General features: G+C 37.1%; 1 long non-coding RNA gene across 8 annotated transcripts in view; it reads left to right on the top strand.

Moving 5' to 3' along the window:
- The window catches only part of LOC115493533 (uncharacterized), a 120,998-nt gene that overhangs the window by 36,154 nt on the left and 57,991 nt on the right, over window positions 1-26,853 (top strand). Inside the window, exon 2 of one of the 8 annotated variants that reach the window (XR_012053826.1) lies at window positions 11,393-11,623. The exons of the other annotated variants lie outside the window; for them this stretch is intronic. This is a non-coding gene — a long non-coding RNA (uncharacterized lncRNA). The remainder of the gene's footprint in view (window positions 1-11,392; window positions 11,624-26,853) is intronic. 8 annotated transcript variants of the gene reach the window in all.

Below are 26,853 nucleotides of genomic sequence, written 5' to 3'. Positions count from 1 at the left end.
GCAAGTGATGTGCATCACAGAGTGAGACAGGGACTCCAATTTTGTAAACCAGATGGTAACTATTTCAATTAGCTAAACAGAAAAAAAAAATTTGGGTTTTTTTTTACTGTAAGGACGTTAGCATTTTAGTCAGTCAGGGTGAAAATGACATTTCAAAGTAACTGTGGGAATTTGAGGGGGAAGAGAAGGAGGCAGAGGTTTGGACTAACTCAAAATCTACCCTGAACTGATTTTCATTATTTGGTTTCCCCATGTTCATAGCTATTTCTGATAACATTTTGATTAAGAATTCTACATTGAAACCATTCAGAAACTTCCCAAAATATGGTCTCCTTATTTTAAAAGTTCTCATTTCAAAGATCCAGAGTTCTGAACTTTTTTCCTTGGTGGATTTTGCCAACAAAAGTCAAAACTTCATTTCTCTAAGGTTCAGTAAAACATTCACACTTTCTCTCTCCTCCTCCCACTTATGTGGTGACAGAACTACATCAACAAATTGCATCAAATCATGACAAGTCTATATTTGAATACAGATATAGAGGAAATTATTTCAGGTGTGTAGTTTAATGATGCATTTGGGCCTCTCAGAGTGATTATTGACAATGTTTTATGATTGATAGTTTCTGCTTTGGGGTTTGTTGATTAGCTGTGATGGGTTGAAAGGTGATTTTAGTAGTTTTGTTTGTTCCTCCATCTCGAGTACTTCTGGCATGAAACCTGACTTTGAAATTAGCCTCCACAGATTTGCACAGCAGACACAGATTTATCACAGGGACCAAAGGAGCTGATTTCTTACATCAATGCTTCAGGGGAGGCAGGAATTCTCATGGGTTCATGATTCTTCTTCTGCTTTTGGTCAGAAAAGCAGCCTTGTTCAAATGCTGTTGTGAAGGAAACAGGATCTGGTGTTGGGATACAATGACACAGAGAAAACAGTGAAATTTTAATTAACAGCAGTGCTTGTACCAGCTTGAGTGAGAAGTATGAATGTGAGGCACATTTCTGGTGGTTAGAACATGTGGGCTTTCACTGAATTTTCAGGAGTGATTAACAGGTTGATTTTGAGTGCATCACAAACTCTAGTTCCTCACTGCCTGATACAGGCTGGTCCTTTAATGCCCTGTCTGTACAGATGTGACCAATGTGGGCAGTGTCCTAGGAATCCTGAAATTGCCAAGTTTTCCAGATATTTATTATCCCTTATTGTCCTAAAATATTTTTCAGAAGGTGCCAATATTTTTTGAAAGCATGGGCAAAATAAAGGTTAGTGTAGAGGATCAGGATATATATTTTAGTATTTTTTTAATATACGATCTGGTCTCCATTAATTCAATCAGTTAACCACTGTGTCTTGCTGGTCCTTTTCTCATGCTGAGAAACTGATTCACCTAAAGAAGCTGAAAAACACCAGGGCAGAATATAAAATAATCACTAAAGGTGTTTATTTGATCTCTAGAACACTTTACCTCAAGGTGGTTTTGGTGCTAAGAATTTAAGGAGAGGCTGGAAAAATTCTAACAGAGAAATCCTTCAATATCAGTGAAAAGTGCTTGAGCACCTGACCTGGTGGAGGAGTATTTTAATGAAATACCAATACATACCTTGCTTATTTCTTAAGTTTTTTTAACCTTTTTGGTTAGTGCCAAAGCAAGCTGTTAGGAATAAATGGTCTTTGTTTGACACACTGGTGCTGTTCTGTAATCCATCAAGACTTCAGCTTGCTTGTTTTGTAGGTTTTATTAAAAATAGTCTGGTCTCTTAACCAGAAATTTTACACTGGGGGAAAAGAACCCCCTACTCTCTAATCATGTCTATATTGTTTTTGTCTGTGTGCTCTTTTTGGTTCAGCTCATTCCCTAATATTCACATTTTAATTTATTCCTTGTAGCTGGCATGTTGATCATTTCCCAAGCTGCCCATTTTCAGGTGTCTCCAAATGCCTATAGATCAAACACATATTTTGCTACTGTCCTTAAGTTTCCCCCAGCCTAATAAATACATGATAATCTTTGTCATCATGTTCTTTCAGTGGTAAAACACAAAAAGTCTAAAACAGATTTGGGATTTCTTATTTTTAATGGGGTGAGCTGCTTTGTGGGGGGTTGTCCACAAAAATTGAAAAAAAAAAAAAAAAGGTATATAAATTTCCACTCAGTTCCACATCTCTTGATGTGGATTCAATGTTGGCCCATGCTGGAAAATCAGAATTAATTATTCATAGATGTTAAAAAGGCCTATGAGGTTGTCATGACCGTGTGTTTGTTTAGGCAGGCCCGTTTGCTTTTTTAAGGCTTTCTGGTGGGCATTATCCAGCAATCTAAACACAAAAGCAAATTAAAAAGGTTGTTCTCTTCCCCTGGAAACCCAGTTTGCTGAACGGAAGCATTCCTGCTATCCAGGAAGGCAGCACATAATGTTTAAGTGGCAGCTTAATGATGATAAAAATGGACTTTTATCATCAAGCAGGGCATTTTCAGCTAAACCACAGCATTTCCACTCAGTTTTATTGCATTTAGTTCTTTTTAGTGATGCCCTTCCCCTGCCCTCTTTCCGTCTTTGTGACTGGAAGGTGCTGCAGGGAGCTTTGTTCCCTCTCTCCTCCAAGCCTGGCCCTGAGCATCCATCTCCTGTGGGTGAGGGGTCTGCATTTAGCTCTGCTAAAATTAAAAATAGGCCTCTTGGCTGAAGATTTCGGAAGTTTTGCTAAGTTCAGGAACCCCTGAAAGTTTCCAACCAGATTGATGGGTGAGAAAATGTGCTGTGGTTTGGTTCTCTTGAGCTAAAAAGCTGAGTTTTCCTTGAGTTTGTGCAGTGGTGGAAAGCTTTATCACATACATAATGCATCTCTTTAGCTCAATTATTTGCTCTATCATTGCCTGTGTGCTTAAGGAGTCCTAATTTATATATATATATATATATGTATATATATTTAAATAAAGTCTTTGAAAACAGCCATTAAGCTTTAGCATGAGATGTGGGGTGGGTTTACATCGAAAGCTACAAAATCTTATAAACTCTGACTTAATAACCTTAAATGGTCTTTCCCTTTCCTGGGAAGTGCACACTATAACTTCAATGCAAAGAATGGCAGAATCTGTTTTAACTTAAACTTGTGCTGCACATTTAATCCAAAAATGATATTATAGAATTTCTGCTTTAGTTCCAAACAAAGCAACCACCATTAGAAGGCAAAGTGTTGCACTGAACACTGTATATGGAATAATTTTGATTTTTTCCCCCATTTGATCTTGCAAAATCCAGCTTTGACTAAGAGGCAATTATATGACCCAGAACAAAATCAGACAATTTTCAATTTGACGGCAAGGAAGCCTTTATATTCATATTCCTATACGTAATATTACATATGTAATAGTATATTACATATTTAATAGCAATATTAATGTATTACTATATCTTCATATTATAATTACTATATTATCATAATTGCAAATTGAAGTTTTGAAAAATTTTTAACTTCCTTTGGAAAGTCTTGAACTTTGCATGGATCTTAGTTTAGACTTTTCTATTATAGTTATGTAAGCTAAGTAAAGGTGAATTAAAGATAAAGCCTGACATTCTAATCTAAATTTTGGCATCAAAATAAACAGTTTTATTTATTGCATGCACTAGAACAACATAAATCAGTTTCTGAAAAATCTACTTATTTTTGTTCAGATGTCAAAAAGCAAAGTGAGAGTGTGTCACCAAACCTCACAAATTTTTGTTTTTCTTCAGGAGAATCTCCTACACAAAGACAAACCAGAAAGGCAATAAAAAGTAATTTCCTGAATTGTCCAAGTTGCCCTTCTCTGAGGAATTAAAATATTCCCCAACTTTCCCCATCTATTTATATGATGCTGTTTTAATTGCATGTCAGTGCCTTGGATAAGGGTGGGTGACGAATTGCACCCACAGGAATGCTTGGCACATAATTTTTTTTGGACTTTCAATTTGATGCAGCTCACTTGAGGCAATAAAGCTGACATCTCTAGAAAAGGAGTGTATTACAGTCAATTTGATGTCACAATTATTAATCCCCAATAAATCCTAGGACTTTCTGTCACAACCTAAAATAAAAAATAAATAAAATAAAAAAAAAATCACCAAGCATTCAGTCTCCCCACTCTTTTCCCACACAGGCCAAATATTTAAAGAGTACAGTGAACTTTCAGGTGCTAAATAATCTGGTCAAAGATATTAAAGGTAAAATTATGATTGCTGGATATTTTATGAGAATCAAACATGAAAGAGAATATTTATTTGAGATTTTATTTTAAAGCAAGAGAGAGGGAAAAATTATGACTGAATTGGTAGGAATGATCACCTTGAAAAAAAGAACAGATGAATAATTACAGTAAAGGATAAAGAATCCAGAATTTGTTTTTTGGTTTGTCTTCATGATTCATTATACTTTCAAGTACACAAGATTTAGCTACTGTTGTCCTTTCATAGATATGATTTTTTGTTGTTGTTTGTTTGTGGGTTGATTTCTTTTATTGGAGGTTTTTTTGTTGTTTGTTTTTTCTTTTTTAATGAATATCTGTAACTTTAGGCCTTTTTTAAAACTTATTTTCTGCTAGGAGAAAAAATTTATCTTTTTCATGGAAAAAATATAGGAAAAAAACCCCATTCTGCTCATCTGGCCCTTCTGATTTCATCTGTTCAGTTGTTAAAAAAATCTGACAGTGATTATGGATGTGTTTAGGGAAAAAAGTGCATTTTCTTTAAACTGCTCTATACATCTCAAAATTTTAACCAGTGCTCATGAAGATAAAACCACCAGCACTGCTGATTCAAGGCTCTGCTATTTGATATAAACATCCAAATGGTTATTTGCTAATCTGTATGTGACTCCTTTTGATGGCTGATCTTCTCCTTAGAGAGAGAGACCAGGACAGGGAAATTCCATTTCTGCAGTAAGTGAAGCCCAGATCATTTGAAATTTGTTCAGCTCCCAAGTGCCAGTGCACAGCTACCCCAGCATTTACTGCTTTCCCTGGCAAGGCAAAACAAGTGGGATTTATAATAATTTACCCACAAGTGACCCACAGCAGCCAGCTCTGAAGTACAATAAATAAATAGATAAATAAATAAATCAAACTCTCTATTTCCTGCTGAGGGTTAAAGGACTCTTCTTTTCTCCTCATGAAGAGTGATCTCCAAATGAGACAGAGTGAAAACTTAATAAAGTAGAAATCCATTTAAATCTAAGTGAAATGTGCCACTTTAAGCTTGCTAAATATGCTGTTTATTCTAGTTAATATGCAACCCTAGCAAAACTACCCCGACTAAAAAAAAAAAAAAAGAATACAAATTTCCACACTAAAAAATAAGAAATAAAAAAGACTCCTCAAACCTCGAAACAGACAGGGCAGAGTGACCCAAGAATTCTTTCTGTACTTTCTAACAAAACCTAAGTACAAGTGTAACTAGCTATAAGTGTAATATAAAACCAGCAAAATGAATATGCATTAACCTAATATAAAATTCTATACATATAGAAATTAGTAAAAGTAATAAAAAAAATCAAAAGTTCTCAAAAAGTACACATGTCCATTAAAAAACAATAAATCCCAACATGCGTCCACAACACTATAAATAAATATACCCATTCCCTACAAATATTTATTGAAATTATAGAATTTAATTTTTCATCCATGTTTCAAGGAGAGGTAATTGACCATTCTGATTCCTTTATTAGATATCTGGTCAACTCTCAGTTCGATAAGTGAGCTCTAGACAGATTTTTTTATTATTATTATTATACAGAAATTAAGTGAAAATCTTTCAGTTGGAATACAAGGGTGCTGTACTGATCTATGACTTCATTCTTGTTTGCCCAAAATATCCTCCAAAACTGTGAGCCGTAAAACCTGATATGGGAGTTTCAAACTATTGCAGGTGTATTCCCCTGCTGAGGGAGCCCTGGGTTTGCACATTTGTTGGGTTGCCGTGGTTTTTATTTTCCATATTCATACAACTTTGTGCTTTGGGTAAAAAGAGTAGCTAGGTTGGGATTGACAAATAGTAAGAAATACTTTCCCATTTCTTGTCTGCAACAGGAATCCTCTTTGGTAGAGCTCTGCTGTTTCTTCAGGGCTCTGTTGTCTGTTTAATGTTGTTGACTTGCAGCCACATTATTCCCCATAAACAAATGACATTCCAAAGCCAGGATTTAGTAGAAGATATTTCATAGGTACTAAAAGCAGCACTGTCAGGAAGGATGATCTGGAAAAGAAAATTGTCTTTCTCCAGCTTCAGTGGTGGGAGTTTCTGAGGACTGAGCTGCTTAGTGCAAGAAGACAAAGCAGGATGCAGAAATTGAGCTGTCATTTCCCATTACTGCAGTGGGAGAGATAACCTGAGGCCCTGTACAAAAATAGTTTTGTTTCACTCTGACCCTTGGCAAGGTTGATGACTGAAGGCTGAGCTTGATGTTTAGGTGAGGAGTCGATAGAGTGCAGGGACATGTGCTCTGAATTAAATGCACAGGACAAATGAGGCTGAAGGGAAGGCAAGGAAGGAGGAAACCAGAAAATCTGTCACCCACTTTTGTCTCCCACTTTTATTGCTGGTTTTTCTCTCTCTGAATTTTGTTAAGTAGGTATTACTGTAAATACAAAACCAACAACAACAGCAAGGAAAAAAACTCCATCCAAGACCCAAACCAACTTCAAATCCTCTCAAAACAAACAAAAAAATGACTCCTTCCCTCCCCACAACTTTGGTGCTACAGCTCTGCCAGGTTCTCAGGTGTTGCAAAACAAATCCAGTTATTCATAACAGTGTAGATGGGCCTTTGATAATTGCTTTTGGAAATGAAAAATATGGTTGACTTTTCTCTAGCTGCTGCTAGATGTAAAGCTGTCAACCCCCCCAGTGTTCATTCAGCAAAGGTTTTCAGTGAGGCACAGAATGTCACAGCTCAGTGATCAGTCCTCAATGCCACAAATGCTTGGACCAAGTAACACCTTTCACAGCAAATGAGGAGGGTCTCAATCTGACCCTCCTTACATTGATTTTATAGGTATTTTTTATTATTTTTTTAATTGCCTCCTGTGGGGACACTTCTTGTTAATATGGTGAGCGCAGAATCACATAAGATATTTCAGTTTATAGGATAAAGATAGCATTTTGGCAACTCTTTTTTTGCCTTTTATTTGTTGTTGTTGTTGTATCTGTTTTTTTTTTTTTTTAATAAAAATGGGAAATTAACACTTCTATATTCCTTAATTCTTTTTAGGTTTAATTCAGGCTTCACAGGTAAATCTACTTTATTGGAGGTGATTATGATACAAATCCTGCAGGTCAGTCTTCGTCCTTTCTTGCTTATGCCTCTTAGAACATTTAGGACAAAGATTCACACAGCAGCTCGCTTTGAAGCAAATTTTACTGATTAAATTCATGTACTTGCTCAGATTTTCCTCATGACTCTGAGAGTTAAGTATATGCCAGAATAACCTGCTTATACCAAATATTGACCCCAGATACCCTGGCAGGAAAGCCACTTTTTAGAGGTTCCTGTTTTAGAGTCCATGTCCTGAGTCTGACTTGTGGATGGGTATTGATCCCTATAAATCTCGGGGAAAAGTGATCCAATAATGAATTCTGTGGGCACAGAGCCTGGAAAGAGTCTGATTTAGGATAACATTTGATCATTTGAATTTGGAAGTAAAAGGTGGGGAAAAACAGAGTAGCTCCTCATGAGGGAGGAAGCTGTGGGAGTGAAAACTTATCTGTTCACATTTTCTGTGGAAAAACACTTCAGAGATAAACAGGGCCAATTTTTATGGCTGCCTGTATGGAATTTTATCTTGATCTTTCCAGACCTCTCTATGCCCTGTATTGGGAGTTCCACACAATCCTCAATTTTCTTTCACCATGCCAAAGCTGCCAGGGAATAGCAGATGTATTACTCTTGCCCTGTGCAGGTCTAAAAACAATTTTCCCCTCCCCATATGAATCTCCACTTGTATTGTTTCATTCCATAAAGGCTTTTGCTTAACAGCAGAAAAGTAAGTGTAATCTCTCCTCTCTCTAGAAAAAAAACTATATTGAGGTTTTTTTCCTGTTAATTTTTATAACAAATCTATTCTTTGCATAGCTTGTAAATTGATAAGAGCAATGTCTTGGAAAACAAAATCAAGGAGATATTAATTTCTGCTAAATAATCTACCTAATCCTGAAGACAGGGAGGGTTTTTTTTCCTGTCATTAGAAAGTGTCTGTCTGATCTTCAGAATGAGCCAACCAATTACCATCTAAATACTTTCCTAATTTAATCATAGTTGTTGTGAGGGGGGTGAGGTTTTGGGGTTTTTTTTGTGGTTTTTTGGTTCTTTTTTTTTTTAAATTTTATTCTACTCAACAAATTTTTAACTTCCATGAGCAATAAATTGAGTTATGAACACTGTAGCCTTCAGTTAGAATGTGAATGATGCTATCAGATTGGACTGAACTGCTGATTTCATTGTCTAGATAAATGTTTGGCTGGCATTGGGACCTAATAGGAAGGATAGTACACAAAATGCTGTCTTCTTATAGTCCCTGTAAATGCATTTGCTTCTCCTAAGACAGAAAGGTCACAAAATTGCTGCAACTTCATTGTTTTAATAGAAGAGGTAACCACTACTTTTTTTTGATTGAGGCCATAAAAAGCAGTTATGTTTAAAACTTAGGGGATTGGGGATTTTGAGATTAGTGACTGGAATGTCTGTGATTAACAACAGGTGATAATTTATTGATGGTGAAGTGGTTTGATGAATTTGACAGGAATATAGAAATACAGCCTCTGGATTATTTTTTGTGGTTTTTTTTTTTTTTTTTTTTTATTTTATTTGGGTGGTGGGTTTTTTTTGGTGGCTTTTGTTTGTTTGTTTGGGTTTTTTTGAAAATTATTGATTGCTGTATATTTATAGAAGAAAACTCTGTGGAGTCTGGGGGGGAAAAAGCTGCTTTGATGGTCTGCTCTTGCACATTCATAGCTTTTGTTAAACTCTACAGTAACTTCAAGGGAAGACTGCACAACTTAGCATTGATTAAGCATTATTGGAAATTTTCCATGGACTGTGAAGGAGCCAGGATTTCACACACAAAGTTTAACAAAAGTTATAAAACACTCAAACTTTTTCCTAAGGCACAGAGCTCTCCAATGACAAAACTCTTCATTAACACAGAATGAAGGCAGCAACTTTCTTCTTCCAGTCCTTCCAGAACATCAGCTTGAGGAAATGAAATGACCTGACAAGTCTACAGCCTTAGTCTCCAGCTGAATACAGTTTTTGATTAAATTGATTGTGTGAGGTACATCTGCATTGGATGAATGAGAGATTAGGTGGCTCGAAGGGTTAATTGTGTAAAGATTGTTTTTTGAGGTGACCAGACTGTCAGGTGATGGAGAGTGTTTGGAATTTGATCACAAAAGTTTTGTGAGTACCCTGAGAGCACATTTTACTGCAGCACTCTGTTGGGAGGTAATTATCAGGTGTGTTTACATTTAAAAAGCTGTTCTTATTGGGAATTTGGGATACTGACAAAATGGGTGTGGAAAAGGCTGTACCTTCCACAGCAACAACCTTACAATGACTTAAGGCCTTGTGCCATTATTTTGGTTGAGGAAAAACTACACAGAGCTTTCTTATAGCCAATGTCTCTGATAGGGATCATATATCCTCAGTTTCTGTGTGTAACTGGATGAGTGAGAGGCACAGTTGTGTTTCTAGAATGACTTAAAAACCTGGCTGAGAGAGCAGTTATGGATTAAGAGTGCAAGATGTGTGTGAGACTGTGGTTTCTGTGTCTCTGAAATTTAGTATTAGGTACCTTGTAATAGTACCACAACTACTAACCTGCACAGGGAAGGTCAGTTAACTTCTGAATTTTTTATTTCTTCCTGTTTGCTTTCCTGGAACTTTTAGCTGAGTCTGCCATCAGACTGAATATGTGTGCCAGACTCTTGCATCAGATCACATGTTGGTGTTATAATTTTCTTTTATATATATATATATATATATATATATATATGAGAGGCAGCTTGGAAATTGGACAGTTTCTCTCAATAGAGTTCCTCCCAAAATCATTTGGATTAAATCTAGAAAACTGTTACTTGCTGAAAGTGTAAGAGAAGGTTATAGTAAGGAAATCCTTTTATGTGTACAATTTCCAGGTTTTCTCCTGTCTTTAAGGAGAATATAAAGAAAAAAAAAAAAAAAACATTCTGCAGCCAATATATTCTTGTTTGTGTTGAGAAATTGAGAAAGATACTTTCTCAGCTTTAAAGTGAGCGGGATAATTTGTCTGTTTCTTTCTATAACACTTCCTATTCATTCATTTCCTGCCTCTGTCTAACCAAAAAGGCTGTCTATGATTGTGTGACCCTTAGGTGTAAGAAAACCAGATTATCAAAAGACTCCAAATAACAAAAATAAACAGTCCCTAAGCCCCAGAATTAAGGCTTTCCTCTTCAAGTAGAATTCTAACACTGGATATTGCTCACAACATGTTACCTGGAGCACTGCAAGCCCCACACCTGCAGGCTGTGCCTTCAGCCCCAGTGGAAGGATGGCAATGCCAGCTGCTCCTGCAGGAAAGGAAATCACCCTCCAGTCTCTGACAGCTCAGTGGTGCTGGCCAACAGCCCCCAAAACACTGATACAACCAAATTTTTATGTACCAAAAGTATGCTGTTAGCAGACTCTTGTTTAGAAGATATTCTCTAGCCCAGAATTCATCTCTATAATTTTAAGCATCATTTACAAAGTCTGGTTTCCATATAAAACTTTTACTTCCCTTTAAAGCTGACAAATCACATCAGCTTTCTGAAAGGGTTTTTGAAGTCATCCCAAACTCTACTGTGCATTATCAAATCCATTTTAATTAAAGCTCAGTTTCAGTTGATAGCCTCAGGCCTTAAGCTCCATAACTCAATTCTTCTCTCAACCATGTTGAACAGACTCACGCTGAATTTTGAGCTTAATATAAAACTGTACAGAGATTTTTCTGAAGCTGATCAGAGGGTGTTTCTTTGCAGTACTACTTACCTGGTACAATTTAAAAGTGGAAGGAATCTCATGCTTTTATATGGCTGAAACAACTTTGTTAAAATAAGTAATTTACTCTGATATCCATAATGATTTGTGTCCTCATCAATATTTTCACAGAGGAAAACCACATAATCCTCTGTCAGGGAAGTGTTAAGGCTGAGTTACTCTTTGTTGTCAGTAAGTAATGGAATAACCTTTTCCAGAAACACAAAGGAAAAGGCATTTGGGACAAGCCAGCCTAGATTTACCAAGGACATGTCTTGCCTGACCAGCCTCATTTCCTCTCTAATGAGATGATTCGTGTGTTGACGAGGGGAGAACAGTGTGCGTTTTTTCTCTTGCCTTTGGCAGGGTCTTTGGCAGGGTTTCCCACATTTGGTGAGATGTGGACTTGACAAGAGGATGAGAAAGTGGATGGAAACTTTCTCAGTTTGGACACTTCAAAGGTTGTGATCAGTGGCACAACGTGGTGGCTGATCACTGGTGCCAGCTCCCAGGGGTGGATACTGATGCCAATTCCATGTGAAGTCTCTATCTTCAGCCTGAATGGTGGGCTAGAGACACCCTCACAGAAAATTCACGGTAGGAATTCATGGTGGGGGATAAATTTAGGGTGCTGGAGAGGGCAGGATGATATTCAGAGGAGAAAAGGGATGGACTGCAGGCCATCAGCTCAGGGAAGAGCCAGGTCCAGTCCCTGGGCTGGGGTCACGCTGCAGGAGCATCATCTGTGCCAAGAAACACCTTTGGAGAGCAGGACACAGGGGCTCTGGGCATAACAGGTTTATCTGTGTCTTCAGAATTCTCACTCCACTGTTAACCTTTTCAAACTCAAGCATAATAACAACAACAACAACAACAACAACAACAATAATAATAATAATAATAATAATAATAATACATCCTCAAACTCCAGCCTCTCTCCAAATAAACACATGGTCAGGATGGCAGCTAGTGAAATAACCGTGCATCAGTTCTTCATCTTGTGGAATGGAACAAGTCATATATTGGAAATAAATGTACCTGCACAGCCTTTTTCTGCTGAGATTGCTCATACACCAGTTACTGTGCTGATTCATTCTGTGGGATTATTTTCAGAATGCCAGAACTGAGGAAAAAAAATGGGTTTTTCTTCTACAAGTAGAAGAAATTATGAACTGATGGCAATTATTTTTGAAGTTATTTTTATACAATACGTTTAAGGACTGATTCTGCTCAGCAATTAAAGAGTCTCTCATGAATGCACTTCTGTCTTTTAGCAGTTTAAGAATGGTAAAATTCAATATGTGTTGGCTAATTCTTTTTATATTCTCTTAGTAGCTGTGAGCTGTTATTTCATTAGGTAAAAAAATAACTGAAACTTGAATTTATGTAAGGTATTTTGTCATAAACATGTGCATTCTATCAACATTTTTAAATATTTGTGTTAATCTTTTTCAATTAAGAGTTATTTTATTTAGAATCCGTGGAAATAGTTTTAAGGAAAGCAGGTGAAATTTGGACAGATCCCACTCACATTTAGAAATATTTGCCAATCCAACTGATTACCAAGGATTGAAAGAGGTTCTTGGCCAGATTAATCCCATGTAGTGCTTTCCTAATGTCAGTGGAGCTGCAGGAGGAAGGGGTAATTCTACAAATTTTATATTGCTGTTAATCAAAGGCCTAACTGAGTCAGGCTTTCAGCAATAGTGAAAAAAAATTCCCTGTAAACCCAGAGGAGGTCAACCCACAAATCTGCAGCCCTGTTGTCCAGTCTGTAATGACAACCTGTGTCACCTGTACCTTCTCCCCTTGGCTCTGGCCAAAACAAAAAAGCATAAAAGCATCCTGGCTTTCTCCTTTCCCCAAGTTGTGTCAGGATGTACTCAATTTCAAGTAGAATTCTCAGTTCTGATAACTGGCTGGAGATATGGCACATGGCAATGTGAATCTTTCAGGGATGTTGGTAAAAGTTTATTTTGTTTTCCCTGTAAGTTGAAAACAGCAGATTTGCTGCTTTCACTTTGTACTTTGGATTCTGAGGGACAGGTACAGGGAGCCTGGGCACTGGAATTAATCCTTTCTGACAAGCCTCTCTTTTCTGTCCTGTATGGAAAGAGTTACACAAAAAAAACTAGATACAGCTTGAGATCTCCATTTGATTATGTTTGATAGATTACCCTTGGCAATATTCATCAATAAAGGCTGCCTTGCCAGAAAAGCATCACCTGCTCTCAAACAAGCAGCACAAGCAAGTTGGCATCTTTTAGCAGTGATTTTGTGCTGTGTGGAAGAGGGCAGTTGCTCTCTGGAGATCTGATCAACAAGACTTGAATTGTTTGGTAGAAGTGGTTTTGCTTTTTCTGTCTTCCACAATATTAATTTTTTTAAAATTATTCCTCTCAGCAAAAGTAAAGGCACTAAATGGAAAAGCTTCGTAGGTATGTGAACAGGAAGGAAACCACACAGGCTGCTGCATCGTCCCCAGCTGCACTCAGTGACCAAGATAATTTTCTTTTTTTTTTTTTTTTTCTCCTATTAAAATAATATCTCTCCCCTAGCAGCTGTTAAAATTCAGTTAGCCTGAGTAACAACTGTGTTTCCCACGAGTCCATCCAACACTTGCTGAAGGCTGAGATGCATCTCTGAGTACAGCACCAGCAGTTAACAGCTCTATTTTGTACATAAATATACCATTTTTAAACTATACATTCCTATATTTCCTCCCTGTCCCTTCTATTCAAGTACTTATAAACATGATTTTTAACTTGCTTCTGACAACAAGAAAGGACAATTTGCAAACTATTTCACTTTCTTTTTCTTGCACCAGGACACCTTGATTTAAAGTGTTGGTGAAAGCAGAATTCTAAACAGAAGCACTAAAAGGGCCTTTTCATCTCACAAAAGCAACTGCAAATATAAATTAGTTTCATAAACATAAATGTATTTTCTAGTCTGTTACACCTGATGGCTGTTTTTCAGCTATGGAAATATAAATACTTCAAAAAGTGGACAGCAGCAGGTGTCTTAGTTATTTTGGATTAAATACATCTTCCACTATCAGATTAAAGTTCCTCCCACGTTTTCATATTTATTTTTCTGTTACTCTTGTCAGATGCTGTTAAAAAATTAACCAGGTCACTCCAAGCCATGAGATTTATTACAGTTGTGCATTGTTAATCACCACTTCTGCTACACTAATTCTATTCAGAGCTCCTGTAATGAACTAAAAATTAGGGTTAATCATGTCCAAAGTTATATTTCAAATCCTGGTTTAGTATCTGCTGCCTGTAAGAGTCAAAATGAAATCCAGAACTTTTGGTAGGAGGGTTTTTTTCAGATTTTAAGTTAAAGACACTGCTCTGGTAGGATGAAAATTAATGTGAGAATTAAATAAATAAAACCCAGTTTGCTATGTATTCTTATCAGATTATCACAGTCTTCTTAAGCAATTGACATTTTGGTATTTGTGGAGAGAAATTACCTGATTCATACAAGTGTGACCATGTTTTTTTTATATATATTATAGAAAATCATCTATGTCTGAATTTTTTCTAGCTCAATGATAGCAGTTAATCATTTGTGTACATCTTCAGCCTTTCAAAGTGTTTTTTTCCCAAGCTTCTTTCAACATCCTTCATCCCTACAGAGGCTTCTCTATTCCTGAGTAAAACATGTGGAATATTGAGTGGTAGCATGTGTGCATCAGGGAGGTCATTCTCGAGCACTGATCAGCCAAGCCCAACTAGAACTGTCTCTATTGCCTTTAAATTAATTGTTTTAAGGCCAAAAGTTTGAATAATTTTCACGGAGTAATCTGAATTATAGAAGGAGCAAATAAATCCATAGGTTTGCCAAGTATGATTTATTTTCATATTTGTGGTGCTTAATGGTTTTTGTAAATTTCAATTTGTGTTGGATAATTTATATCAGTTTCAATTTATATCAAATTTGCAAGTACATGGGTGTCTCTTTATGGTTAAGGGAATTAATAATCTGAAATTACCAGCCACCCATATTAATCAAATGCCTTATTACAAGCAGAATGACTCTTATTATCATACATATGAGATAAAAGAAATGCTAATTGCCTTGCTTTGGAGCAATTATTCAGTAGTTATCTAGACAATGACAGTGTAGGCACTATTATAGCTTCTTTATCTTTCAAGTAATGATGTTCACAGAAGCTGCCCTGCTTGTCTAAGGTAGGGTAACTCCAGTTAGTTGTGTGGTATAAATATTTTACTAATTTTATAAACATCTGTTTCTAACTGGGTGTATTTTCATGCACACAAATTATGCACGTAATATAGGGAAATATGAGTTGCTATAACCTACAATCCCAAATTTTTCTCTAGTATCTTGGACCATTAATACAAAATGTTTATAGTTACATTGTAAATCAAAACATAATTAATGTGGTTTTTTACTGTCTTCACCTTTACTTTCCTGTTTCTATGACAGGACCACTTTTCTCCAATATTTCTTCTTTTCCATTAGCAGTGGAATACTACTGAAAAACAAATTATAGTTCAAATTAGCCTACTGTATGTTTACTCCTCTGCTTTAATGTTGTCTATCCCCCACACACTGTGATTACTACTTGCTTGATTTAGTTGCTTTTAGACAACAAGGCCTGGTTCTTGCATAATTCTAAAACCAGAATTATCCAATTTTCTATAAAGGGTCCTGGTGATGCATTAAGGTGACCATTTTCTATGTTAAAACCAGCTAATGAAGGAACCATTTGCTGTGGTTTGCTGCATCAGGTGGATGAGTCATAGTGGAAGTTCTTTCAGTGTTTGTAATCACAAAATGTGTGTATGGATGAATTATGCATGCAGAGCCCTGACACAACATGCTTTTGAGAAATCCAAAATGCAATAAAGTTGTTCTCTTCTTAGTTTTCCCTTTTTTCATAAAAATCCAGGAAACTTGTCTTTTGTTTGCTATCTTTTTTTTTCCTTAAAGATAAAAGGAAAGGCAACAAATGGATCACTCAAATTATGCAGTTTATTTCTTCCAACAAAAACGGAACACTCTTTTTTCAAAAATACAACTAACAATTTTGATTAGTCTAGACAATAAATGTGATTGTAAGTGGCTGTCTGAAGAACAACTGCGTTTTATTCTGCAATTTCATGTCTTCAAAAAGGCATTTTAATACATTTTCTGATATTTTCATCTAATTTTTCCTAACATACTTCCTTAAAAAAACAGTTTTGATACAGATTAATGAATCTGCATATTAAATAATTAACTCAAATACCTAGCAGTTTGAAAATTTCTGATTTTTTAATATGGACTTTCATCTTTACTACTGCCTAATCCATGGAAGAATGAACCAATTGGGAAATCCTGAAACAGTAGCATTACTCTATTTTTTAACATTAACCAGAACTCTCAGGTCAAGATGGCAAAAGAAAATATTGATGTTTGTTGTACACACTTGTTTTAGAAATACTTTAGTTTAATAATTTTTTCAGCACAAAATTAAAGGTTTCTAAACAGCTGTATTACAGTTTTTGATAACATAGTCATGTAAGAAATGCAGATTTTGGGAAAATGTCTCCCTCCTCTTCCGCCTCTTTTCAATTTGAAGTAAAGCTCTTGTATTTTGGCACTCAGTCTGTGGTTCACTCTGTCCCTCATTTTTTGTCTAGCACTCTATTAAAGCTCCTGTCTCATTCCAACCAAATTTTTCCTTGCTAAGATCACTTGCTATGAGTGATCTTGTAAAGTTTTAATGTCTTTTAAAACATGCCTTTTATTTTCAACCTGGAGGGGATGAATTATTTTTCCTGCATGCCCATAAAATTGCTGTTGTTATTGCTGAGAGATATGTGAGCACTCTCTTCTGCCAGCAAAGCTGGGTAAAGTTTGGAACCCAGCATGGCCCCGAACCCTTTGGGGCATCCCAGTGTAGGACTAACACAGAAAATCCAGTGAAACCCGAGGAGAAGACATTTTTGCTTTCCTGCAGTGAATGTAACTTGGTAAGGGCTTAAGATTTACACAAACTTGATCATAAACTGAGCTGGGGTAGTTTTCAATGTATGCACTCTTAGCCTGTAGAAAAAAATCCTAATTTAGGAGCAGGTTAGGAGAGGTGGTATATGCTCATGAACAATTGAAGTTGAAATGATGTATATCCACTTGATGAATTTTGTAAGAGTGTAGAAAATGATGGGTTCAAATCACAGAATAGTCCCAAAACCCCTCAGCTGTCTCTGATGCCCTTCAATTTCCTGCATTTGAAAGGGATAGATTGCAAATTATTTCCATACTTTGAATTTCCTGGCACCTGTATAAATCAAATATTCAGAGCTGCTTTTTCTTTCCTCACAGGTCAGAGTGAATATCTTCCCCAGACTACGTGAAGGATTTTTTTAAACTCAAAAAACAAGCCTTCAAATCTTTGATTTTCTGTTTCTGGCCTACTAAAACAGCTGTTGATTGGATTTAGAAAGGAATATTTATTAGTGGAACCCATATCAATAAAAGCCTTGACGGGAGGAGGGAGGGAGACACTTAAATTGGTTGGTGCACAAGAGCTGTGCCCTACCAGCAGTGATGCATCAGCTAGTCGTGCCTGGTGATAGACCCAGAGTGCCAGACTGTCACCCCTGCTTGAGGGGGGCCTGCACTGGCCATGCCTTGCCTGACAAAAGTGTTTTGCTGTTTAATTTAAAGCTCTGCTCCAGCAACAGGAAAGGGTGCTTAATACTGTGTTAGTGAGAGACCACTGAGCATCCAGCTCAATAAAATGGATTTTTTTCCCCCCACTTTACAAATAAGATGAGAAAGCAGATAATGTGTCATTTGCAGATTTTGGGATGTGAATAGAAAACCTGACCCAGCAAATGTTGGCTCCATGTTTTCCTTGTTAAATGCAATGGAAAAGACTGGAAACTTTTGATTATTTAAAAAATTCTTCCAAAAGTGTTGATGGTGAAAATGATTCGAAGTTACTCTGAAGTTTTAAAGCTCTTTTCCTCTGACAAGCAGAGGTATTTGCAGCCAGTCCTTCTTCTGATGCAAGAGGCAGGAATGATTTCATAGTGCAGGATAATGAGGAAAGAATGAAGGATTTCAGAGTTGAAACCTTCTGTTTGTTGTGAGAAGAAAGCTGATGGAAACTGAGCTGTCCCTTAACTGAGTGTGATGTTTGCAGTTACAGTTTGACTACTATTATACCGCTGCAGGCTGCACCTCCAACGCCACCAAAGTTAGTAAAGATTATTTTCTACTAACACCAATGTGAATTGATGCAGTTCATCAGGCAAAGTGCTCTAAATCAAGAGCAAAGCACACAGAAACTAATTTTGGTGTCACATTCCCACATACATAATATATATGGAGAGGCAATCTTATAAAATGTTTATCCCATCATTCAAGAACATGGGAAAATTCCAACCCTACCAAAGATTTAGCACTATTTTTTAAAACCACTTTTGGACAATTGGATCATGGATTATAACTTCTCTTCAAATACTGCATAAATTACATGCAGCCCTTAATTTTGTGGTATTTTTGTAAGTTTAGGAGAGGGTAAGCATTTAAGATATGGTAATATGTATGGGTATAATCTTATAGGATGATTTGTTTATAAGCAAAAGGTGTATCCCACTTTGGAAAGTATTCATATTTATGTGCTCCATGGTGACTAACTTGGATCAAAGACCTTTTCTGTGGAGAGTTTCTCCCTCCTCAGCCAGGATTCATAATCACAGAAAATTAACATCAGATTTTGTGAAGTCCTCTTGGAGATGAAAAGTAAAAGAATTCTCACCTTCAGGGAAACAAAAAATATTCAAGTTTTCACACCTTTTATAAACTCCTTTGTGTCAGGAGCCACAGAAATATATTTGTCTGTTTGTTCAGAAAGCCTTTCTTTCTCCAGGCAGTGCCTTGTGGATTTGTGCAGGTTTTGTGATGTGATAACAAAAGTTGCAGCAGCGCAGAATAAAAAGTATGACTGAATATAGGGGCAGATATTTTATACAGGCATTGTTTTCTCATTTTTTAATTCTTTTGTCTACCAGCCTTATATTTAAGCAGGGAGCATGAGTGGGATTTAGATTTCTAATCCTATATATGAGTCTATCCTGACTCTATTTACATTTTCATTGCCTTTTGTAATTTTTTCCTTCTTTTGTGCAGACACACACATGCATGTATATATTTTTTTGTTTGTCCTTGTTTGCTTGACATAAATTTTAGTGTTATAAGAAGCTTGGAAAAGATCTTTTGCTAAAATGTTTCAGCTTTAACATTCCAAATACAAAGACAGATAAAGATTTGCAGAAGTCAGAAGTAGGTAGAGGTGGGAACTGACCATTTTCTGCAGGACATAATCCTGTGGTCAGTGTGGCCTTAGCTCAGGTCCCTCTGGTGACCATGCTTTGGAAACCAGGAGTAAAAGGCTTTAATTGATCTTTATAACCATTGTTCTTTCATTTGGCAACTGTAGCCATTGATTAGGAACACTATGCAATTGAGTTTCAACAAGGGAAGAAAAGAGGAGTGTTAAAATTAAATATTCTGAACATTGGAAAAGGCACAATTGCACTTTTTAGGATAATCACTTGCTTATTAGATTTTTTCTTCCTGGAGTTCCAAGTTCCTGATAGCTGTGGGAAATTTAGTGAGCTCATGGAACTCCTTGCTACATTTTTCTCTCATTTCTTAGAAATTGTGCTTTTATCCACCAAATGTTACATGTTTTCTTTCCTGCACTCCATTATCTGTGTTTACAAGCAGATGCTGCAGTTCAGAATAGCCTGAGGTGTAATTTCCTTGCAAAAAGCCCACCTGTGTTGTCCTTTAAAGTTTGGTAAATGGTGCCTGTACAAAGCCATTGCCAGTTTTCCTGCCTGAATTAACATATTGAAATCATAAAGCAAAAACATAAATATCACACCAGTGGGGCACATAATATTCATAAAATTATTACTGTCATACTGAGATTCCTCACAGGCTCATCCTCTGAGTGCTCTCTTGCTTGTTATTTGGGGTGAAGTGGATGTAGTGCTGGATCACTAAGTTGTGCTTTCCGAAACAAGTTTCCAGGCACATCAATGTTCCTATGCATGTTTACATTTTTTTTTGTCCCTGTATATTGGTTGCAAGCTTTTTTAGTTTATGTAGCAGATTTTTGACAAAACCTCTTCACAGTTTCTTTCATGTGTTCATTTCTTTTTTTATTTTTCTATAATGCTGCAGAAATGGTATCTGGGGAAGGTGCCTGGGGTGTATTCATGTATTATTTTCTTTTTGTTTCTTACTATTCCTCCATTTTTTAATCTCTCTATCTGTTATTTCAGTGAATAGCCAGTAAAAACCCCACCCCAATCTCAAAAACAAAATGTTACATAAATATTTAAAATATTCTTGTATTGAGCAGTAAAAAGGAAATCACAGTTGAATGGAAAGGAAGGAAAGCAGAGTTTAGGCTGTTTTAATCTTTTGATGTGGAAGTGTCACTTTCAAAATGAAATTTTCTCAGGTTTCAGCACTAGATAAAATGATTTAAAAAAAAAAAAAAACCAAAAAACCTAGGTATTTATAAAGAACACTTCTAGTGAACAGTAAAGGAAAACTTAGGAATATCACTTCCTGGACTGGGTGGTTGTGTTCTATGCTGTCAAATAAATATTTTTGGAGAAGTGGGTTCTCCAGGGTTCTGATTTCTTGACAAAAAGTGGGGAGGCATGCTGTTTTGGGAGACCCTTGAGTGTACTTGCTCACAGTGGAGAATCCAAATTCATGGTAGAAATGGAACTGTGCCAATATGTAACCCATCTCTCTGTCTAAGGGAGAATTTGGGACATGCTCAGCTCAACACCTCCTTGTGCCTTACAGCTGGCCCCAAGTGCCTTGTGAAGGCTGAGCTAGAGCAGAGGCTGGACAGAGCTAAAGAATCAAGCAGGGATTTATTAGGAGGCCTCAATGGATCCACCTTGGGCAGCACAAGAGCCCAGCCAGGGCTACACCCCAAGATGAACCAAAATGATCCCAAAATGCACGACTGATCACAGGGTCTCTCACTTTTATAAGTTTTGGTTTATTTCGAGTTCATTGTCCAGTTATAGCTCCAGCCCATTAAGTCCCATCCTGCCTGTTTTTCTCTCTCCAGCCCACATTGTTTGTGCTCTTGGGCCTGAGATTTGGATCATTTGTCCTTGATCCCCACCTGGAGAAGGAATTTTTTTGTCTTCCTACTCTGTGAAGAGAGCTCACCATCCCATAATGTGAAGCCCAGATCTGCACACTAAAGCAGCACAGAATCTGAAAAATTTAAAAGCCAAACGCTGAGGCATAATTTCCCCCCTTTTGAGGCTTGACAAGGCCTTTACCTTGTTGAGACTATTCTAAATATTTGCTATTAATAGTCTGCCTTTGTGTCTCATGGCCTGGCCAAAACCCCTCCTCAGTCCCTTTCTGCAGCTCTGTGAATCAGTGTCCACAGAGTATCTCCACCCTGGGACCTTGGAGAGCATCTGTCCCACTGTTGTGAGGAGAGGAGCAGATATTTGGGCATTGTTTTGGATTTCACCATCACCCTCATGTTGTGCCCTGCCACTGTGACCTCTGTACAAAGGAATCAGGGGGCTGGCTGGCCTCAGGCAGCACTCTGACCCAAAACACCTCCAAAAGCTCTCAGGGAGAAGATGCTTGGCCACAGGGTACCTGGGGGCAGACTGAGTCCCTCTGTTTGTTGCAGCACTGTGAATTCCTCACAGCGTTGTGTCCTCTGTAGGTTCACCTCCTCAGGCCTCTCGCCTCAGACAGATGGCAAAAAAGGAAAGGATTTTCTGGCTGATTGCCTCTTAATTTCCTCTCCATTATTTCCTCTGCCATTGTACAGCTGCCTGTAGATCCAAGCATGCAGAGCCAGGCCTGTTCCATTCCTCAGGACACGCTTTGCTTTCCTCCTTGAGGGCATCATCAGCGATCATCCAACCCAAGCCATCCTGGACTTTGAAACAAACACTGAGACATCACCCACCTCATGTTTCCCCCTCTTTGTTCAAGGGGGGAGATGGAGCATAAATCATAAAATGTCTCTCCTTTACAATTTGCAATTATTTCTAAGTGTCACTGAAGGTGCTCTTGTTGGTGAGCCCTCTCAGTCCTGTGGGATGTTTTTGTGGAGGACTTAGTTACACATCTTACGCCATCTGGAAAGAGAAATCAGGTGGCTTTTGATGCCAAATCTGAGAATGATCCAGTGGATCTGAATGTAGAGTCAGGATTAAGAGACTTCTGGATTGATAGCATCTAGAATGAAGACTTGGTTTACAGTTTGATCTGTAGACTTCTCACTGCTTAGATGCTCCTATGCCCCCCCAAATTAATGAAGTGTTCACAATCAAAATATTTCTTTGTGAATTTCTTTGTGAAATTGTTCCATCTGTAGATGGGATGATTCCAGGCAAGCAAGCAGTATAGCCACACATTTGAAAGTTGTTCTGATTCATGATTTGTGCATTCTTGAGCTATTTCAAATGTCTCTTTTTAAATCTTTCTCATTGCGTGGAGTGAAACTGTGCACAGCATACTAATTGTGTGGGGCATGAAATGGTGTGAGGGAAGCCGGGGCTCTGTTCCCAGTGGTGCTGTTGTCACCTTGAACAAGGAACCTCTCCTTGTGTCCCTTCACACAATTTTCCCTTGAAAATTGGACCTGAAAGTTGTCTGGAGCTTTGCTGCTGCTGTAATTAGGAGTGATTTTCAAGGTTCTGGTGCACCAGCTCAGCAAATAAAGCTTTACTCTATGGGTGCTTCTTTATTCTCCTTTCTGTGTTCTGAAAGAAATTTATTTGTTGGCCAATTTGTTCAGGGCATGCAGCACCAGCTTTGGTTTTGGCAATGCTATAACAGATAGGATATGGTGTGTTTCCAAGTACAGAGTTAACTTGGGTTGTAAAAATTATTCTCCATAGCTGAAAGATTTTTTCCTATGGTAAGACACAAATTTTTCCCTCTTACAGGATGAAATGCTATTGTAAATATGTTGTAATTTGATTAAATCACATTATTGCTTTCTAATGCACTTTTGGATAGGGCAGTGGAGTAGGAATGCATAAATTGAAACATTTATTCTAACAATACAGAAATGCTTTCTTCCTTCTTGAAATCTTACATATTTAAGGCAAAATATTGCAAACATCCTCTTTCACAAAACATCTATACCAAGACTGTCAAAATATGTAAAAAAAGAAATCTGTTCCACCAAAACCAGTCTATCCTTACAAAAATTTGGAGTTGAGGGGATACTTTTTCAGAGAAATAAATACCCTGAGGTGGGGTTTTCTATTGTGGTTTATACTCAAGTTGCCCACAGCCTACCATGGAATGTGTGAACTTAAATTTTCCTTTTGAGCAATAAGAACATGTGAACAGGTCCAGTCAAAATGAGATTCCATGAAAGGGTGATTATGTTTTCAGCAGTGAGACTTGCACCAGAAATCGTCTCCAAAAGATTATGGTTTTCTCACGGTTTGCAAAACTTAAAGTCTTCAAGAAGCAGACTTGAAGACAAATAAACAACCAGAAATGTAAATACCAGGATAGAAGGGCAGAACCACAACTGATCCAGATCTATTTAAGCTTTATTGATTTTTTTTCCCCGAGCTGAGGATGTGAACCACTATCTTAACATCCATTAGTGGTATATTTAAACAAAACTAAATAAAAACTTGTAAACATGATTATAGTTCCTACCATTTCAGACCCCTCAGCATTTTCTTATTTTTATGCATTAGATGCACCTCTGTTTTATTCATGCCCTTCCTGTGGTATTTTAATACACTTCAGGGTACTGCTGAAGGGGAAGGCAGCTGCCCTTTGAAAGCATTCCAAAAAATTTGAACCGATTTAAGCCTTCACAATGCTGCCTAAAACTACAAACAGCATTTCTGCTGCAAAGATTTAGATTTCTCAGCTGTATTCTGATATTTTTTAACACTTAAATTTTTAAACTTAACACTTAAATTTTTAACACTTAAATTTCTGACAGCAAAGGTTAAAAAGATCTTTTTCTTTGGATCAGCCTAAGAGTTGAAGGACACTTTTTGTGCTGTTCCCCAGAACATCTGGCGCTGCCACAGTCAAAAAATTGAATGGTAGCACTTTAATTTTCCATTATAGTTGAACCACAGTTTTGAAACTTATCCATGAATTTAGCTATCAAACCCATGCTCAGGCACACAAATAAGGATCACCTGACATTCAGGACAGGAAGAGGTGACTGGAGGCCAGATTTGGTTTATATATACTGCACAATTGATGAGTTTTGATTGGCATTGTGATGTATTTTAATCAATCAATACTTAGAGTATGTGGGGTTAGTTACAAACTGTGAAGTTTAACTAGGAGGGTGAATTACAATTATTCCAAGTCAGTCTCAGAAGGAGATATCAGGAAAAAGGGTCTGGGTGCAGCCTATGAAAAAGCTGAATTTTCTAATCTCTAGCAAGAGACTTTACAGACTGAAAAATCTGCAGAAGAGAAATGAAACTGCTGGATACAAGTTTGTTAGCATAAGGAATGGCAAAAGTGAAAAGGTAGCAGAATGAATGGCAATTATGGATGCATTTAAAAGCAATAAAAGGGAATTATTTGATAGCTGGAGTGGTAATTTAGGTATAGGGCCATCCAAGAATGAAGGAATTATATGCAGAAAAAACTGTTGACTGGAAAAGAAACAAGGCACAGTACAAAGAAACCTAAACTGCTAAAATAAGTTTTCTCAAAATATAAGGGATTGGCTGGCAAAAAATTTGAGGCAGATCACTAAAGATGATTTTATTTCATTCCAACTATATCCAGTCTTTTTTTTTTTTTTTTTTTTTTTTTTTTTTTTTTTTTTTTTTTTTTTTTTGTACTGTGTATAGCAATGACAAGTTTTTTGCAACCTCTGCAGTCCTGGAATCACTGTGCGTCAAATATTATGTACTTCCAAACAGGAGAGCTGCAAACCCAGGCTGCCAGCAGAGCTGCTCGTTTGAAGAAAAAATACCTTTAAATAACAGGGTGGATCTGAGGCTCAGCAGAGCTGCTGAATCTCCTCACAGAGGTTTTCAGGTGCAGTTTCCAAATCCCACAAAAGCTAAAGATAATTGTGAGCCAGGAGAATGGAGGTTGTGCTGCAGGATCTTAGGGACAAGGAGCTCGAGGATGAGCTTCAGCTCCACAATGTGCATTCAGCTGTGTAACCCATCAGAAAGTTCTAAGAAAACAGCTCAGATATGATTATGAGGGCAAGAATTGTTCATTTCTCTGTAACATTTGGCTTTTACTTTTTTTTTTTTTTTTCCCTTAATAATAAATGATTTGTAATTCTCCATGTCACGAAGTAATCAGATGTTGTCAAATGACTGTTGGTAAAATCTCCCCATGGTTCTGAGATAGGTTTCTGTAAAATAAATAGAAATTCTTTAAACCTTTTTTAAAGATTTGTTTTTAAAAAAGAAACCTGACACCTGGCAGATGCTGTGCACTGTGGAAGAGGACAAAGCTGAGGCATGTGGTTGGCTCAGCAAAGGTCCATGAGTTGTCCTGATTTCTTCAAACTCATTATGTATTTCAGACTATAATTAGTGGCAGAATTATCTCCCCCATTGCAGAAATACTTTTCTTTGTATGGACTTTTTTGTAATTAATGTGGAGCTTAATAATTCTAATTTGTGAAACTTAAAATCAAGTCCTGTATGTATTTTACTTCTGTGCTACTATGCTTTTGTACCAAGAATGTGTTTAGATTTAGGAAATTCTATACAAAATTTATGCAAAAGCATTGAGTACATATTAATGTATGACAGACAAACAACTAAAATTATAAACATGATATTGTCATTTATTGCAAGTTATTCATGGGCATTTTCCTATTTTCTCCTTTTTCTTTGGGTGGGAATTCTGTATAAGCACTTCTCTACTCAGAGTTGACAGTCATAGCAAAATAAATGCCTACTTGAATTCTGATGGGTTTTTTTTTCTTTTTTTTTTCTTTTTTTTTCTTTTTACTAACATTATTTTGCAGGAGTTATCTTGAAACAACGTTGTTTTGCTTGTGAGAATTTGCCCGCAGGGGTGAAAAATAAAGCAAAGCCTGGCTGAAGCACTGCTGGGGTGATGTAGCAGTGAATGATTTCTCAGGGTTCAGGCCATGTGACAATCAGGCCCATGCTTTATAATTGTTTCTCACTAATTGGCTGGCTCACACACCATTGTTTTCAGCTCTCAATTTGTCTCTCCCTTTTGTGCTGTCGAATTTACCATTTTTCTTCCTGTTCCCCCACAAGGGAAAAGAAAGCAGGCTGTTCACAGGCTTGGCCTGCTGCAAACCAAAATGTTGTGTGAAACGGGGACTGCCTGGGATGGCTCTCAGGATCTTTATCTGTACAGCACATCATTGTGAAAAATGCGTATTTTATGATTGGCTTTTCACAAATATTACAATGAATATTATATGTGTAATGTTAGAAAGTTATGCTGTATTAATTCTCTTACGTAGTGTTCTAAATGTAGTTTTAGGTTACAACATAATGTTAAAATAGAGACTATGTATGTGGGGGAAGTTTTTTTTTAGGAATGAGATACTCGCTTCGAGGAACACCTAAATCTTGCAAAGGAGAGGAATTTATGGCTTCTTATCAGAAGAAGCTAATTTCTTCAGGCCTTGCTCACACTCGAATACGCCATGGGGATTAAAGGAAACAGTTGACATACAACAGAGTTTCTTATTTAGAATAGCATGTATGCATAACCATGAAGGAGGTATGAATATGCAACAAGTGTATTGGTTTAAGGGTGATTCCTTTGTT

This window comes from Taeniopygia guttata, chromosome 1, assembly GCF_048771995.1.
Source record: "Taeniopygia guttata chromosome 1, bTaeGut7.mat, whole genome shotgun sequence".
NCBI classification, from domain to species: Eukaryota; Metazoa; Chordata; class Aves; order Passeriformes; family Estrildidae; genus Taeniopygia; species Taeniopygia guttata.
This window is presented reverse-complemented; position numbering and strand designations above follow the sequence as displayed.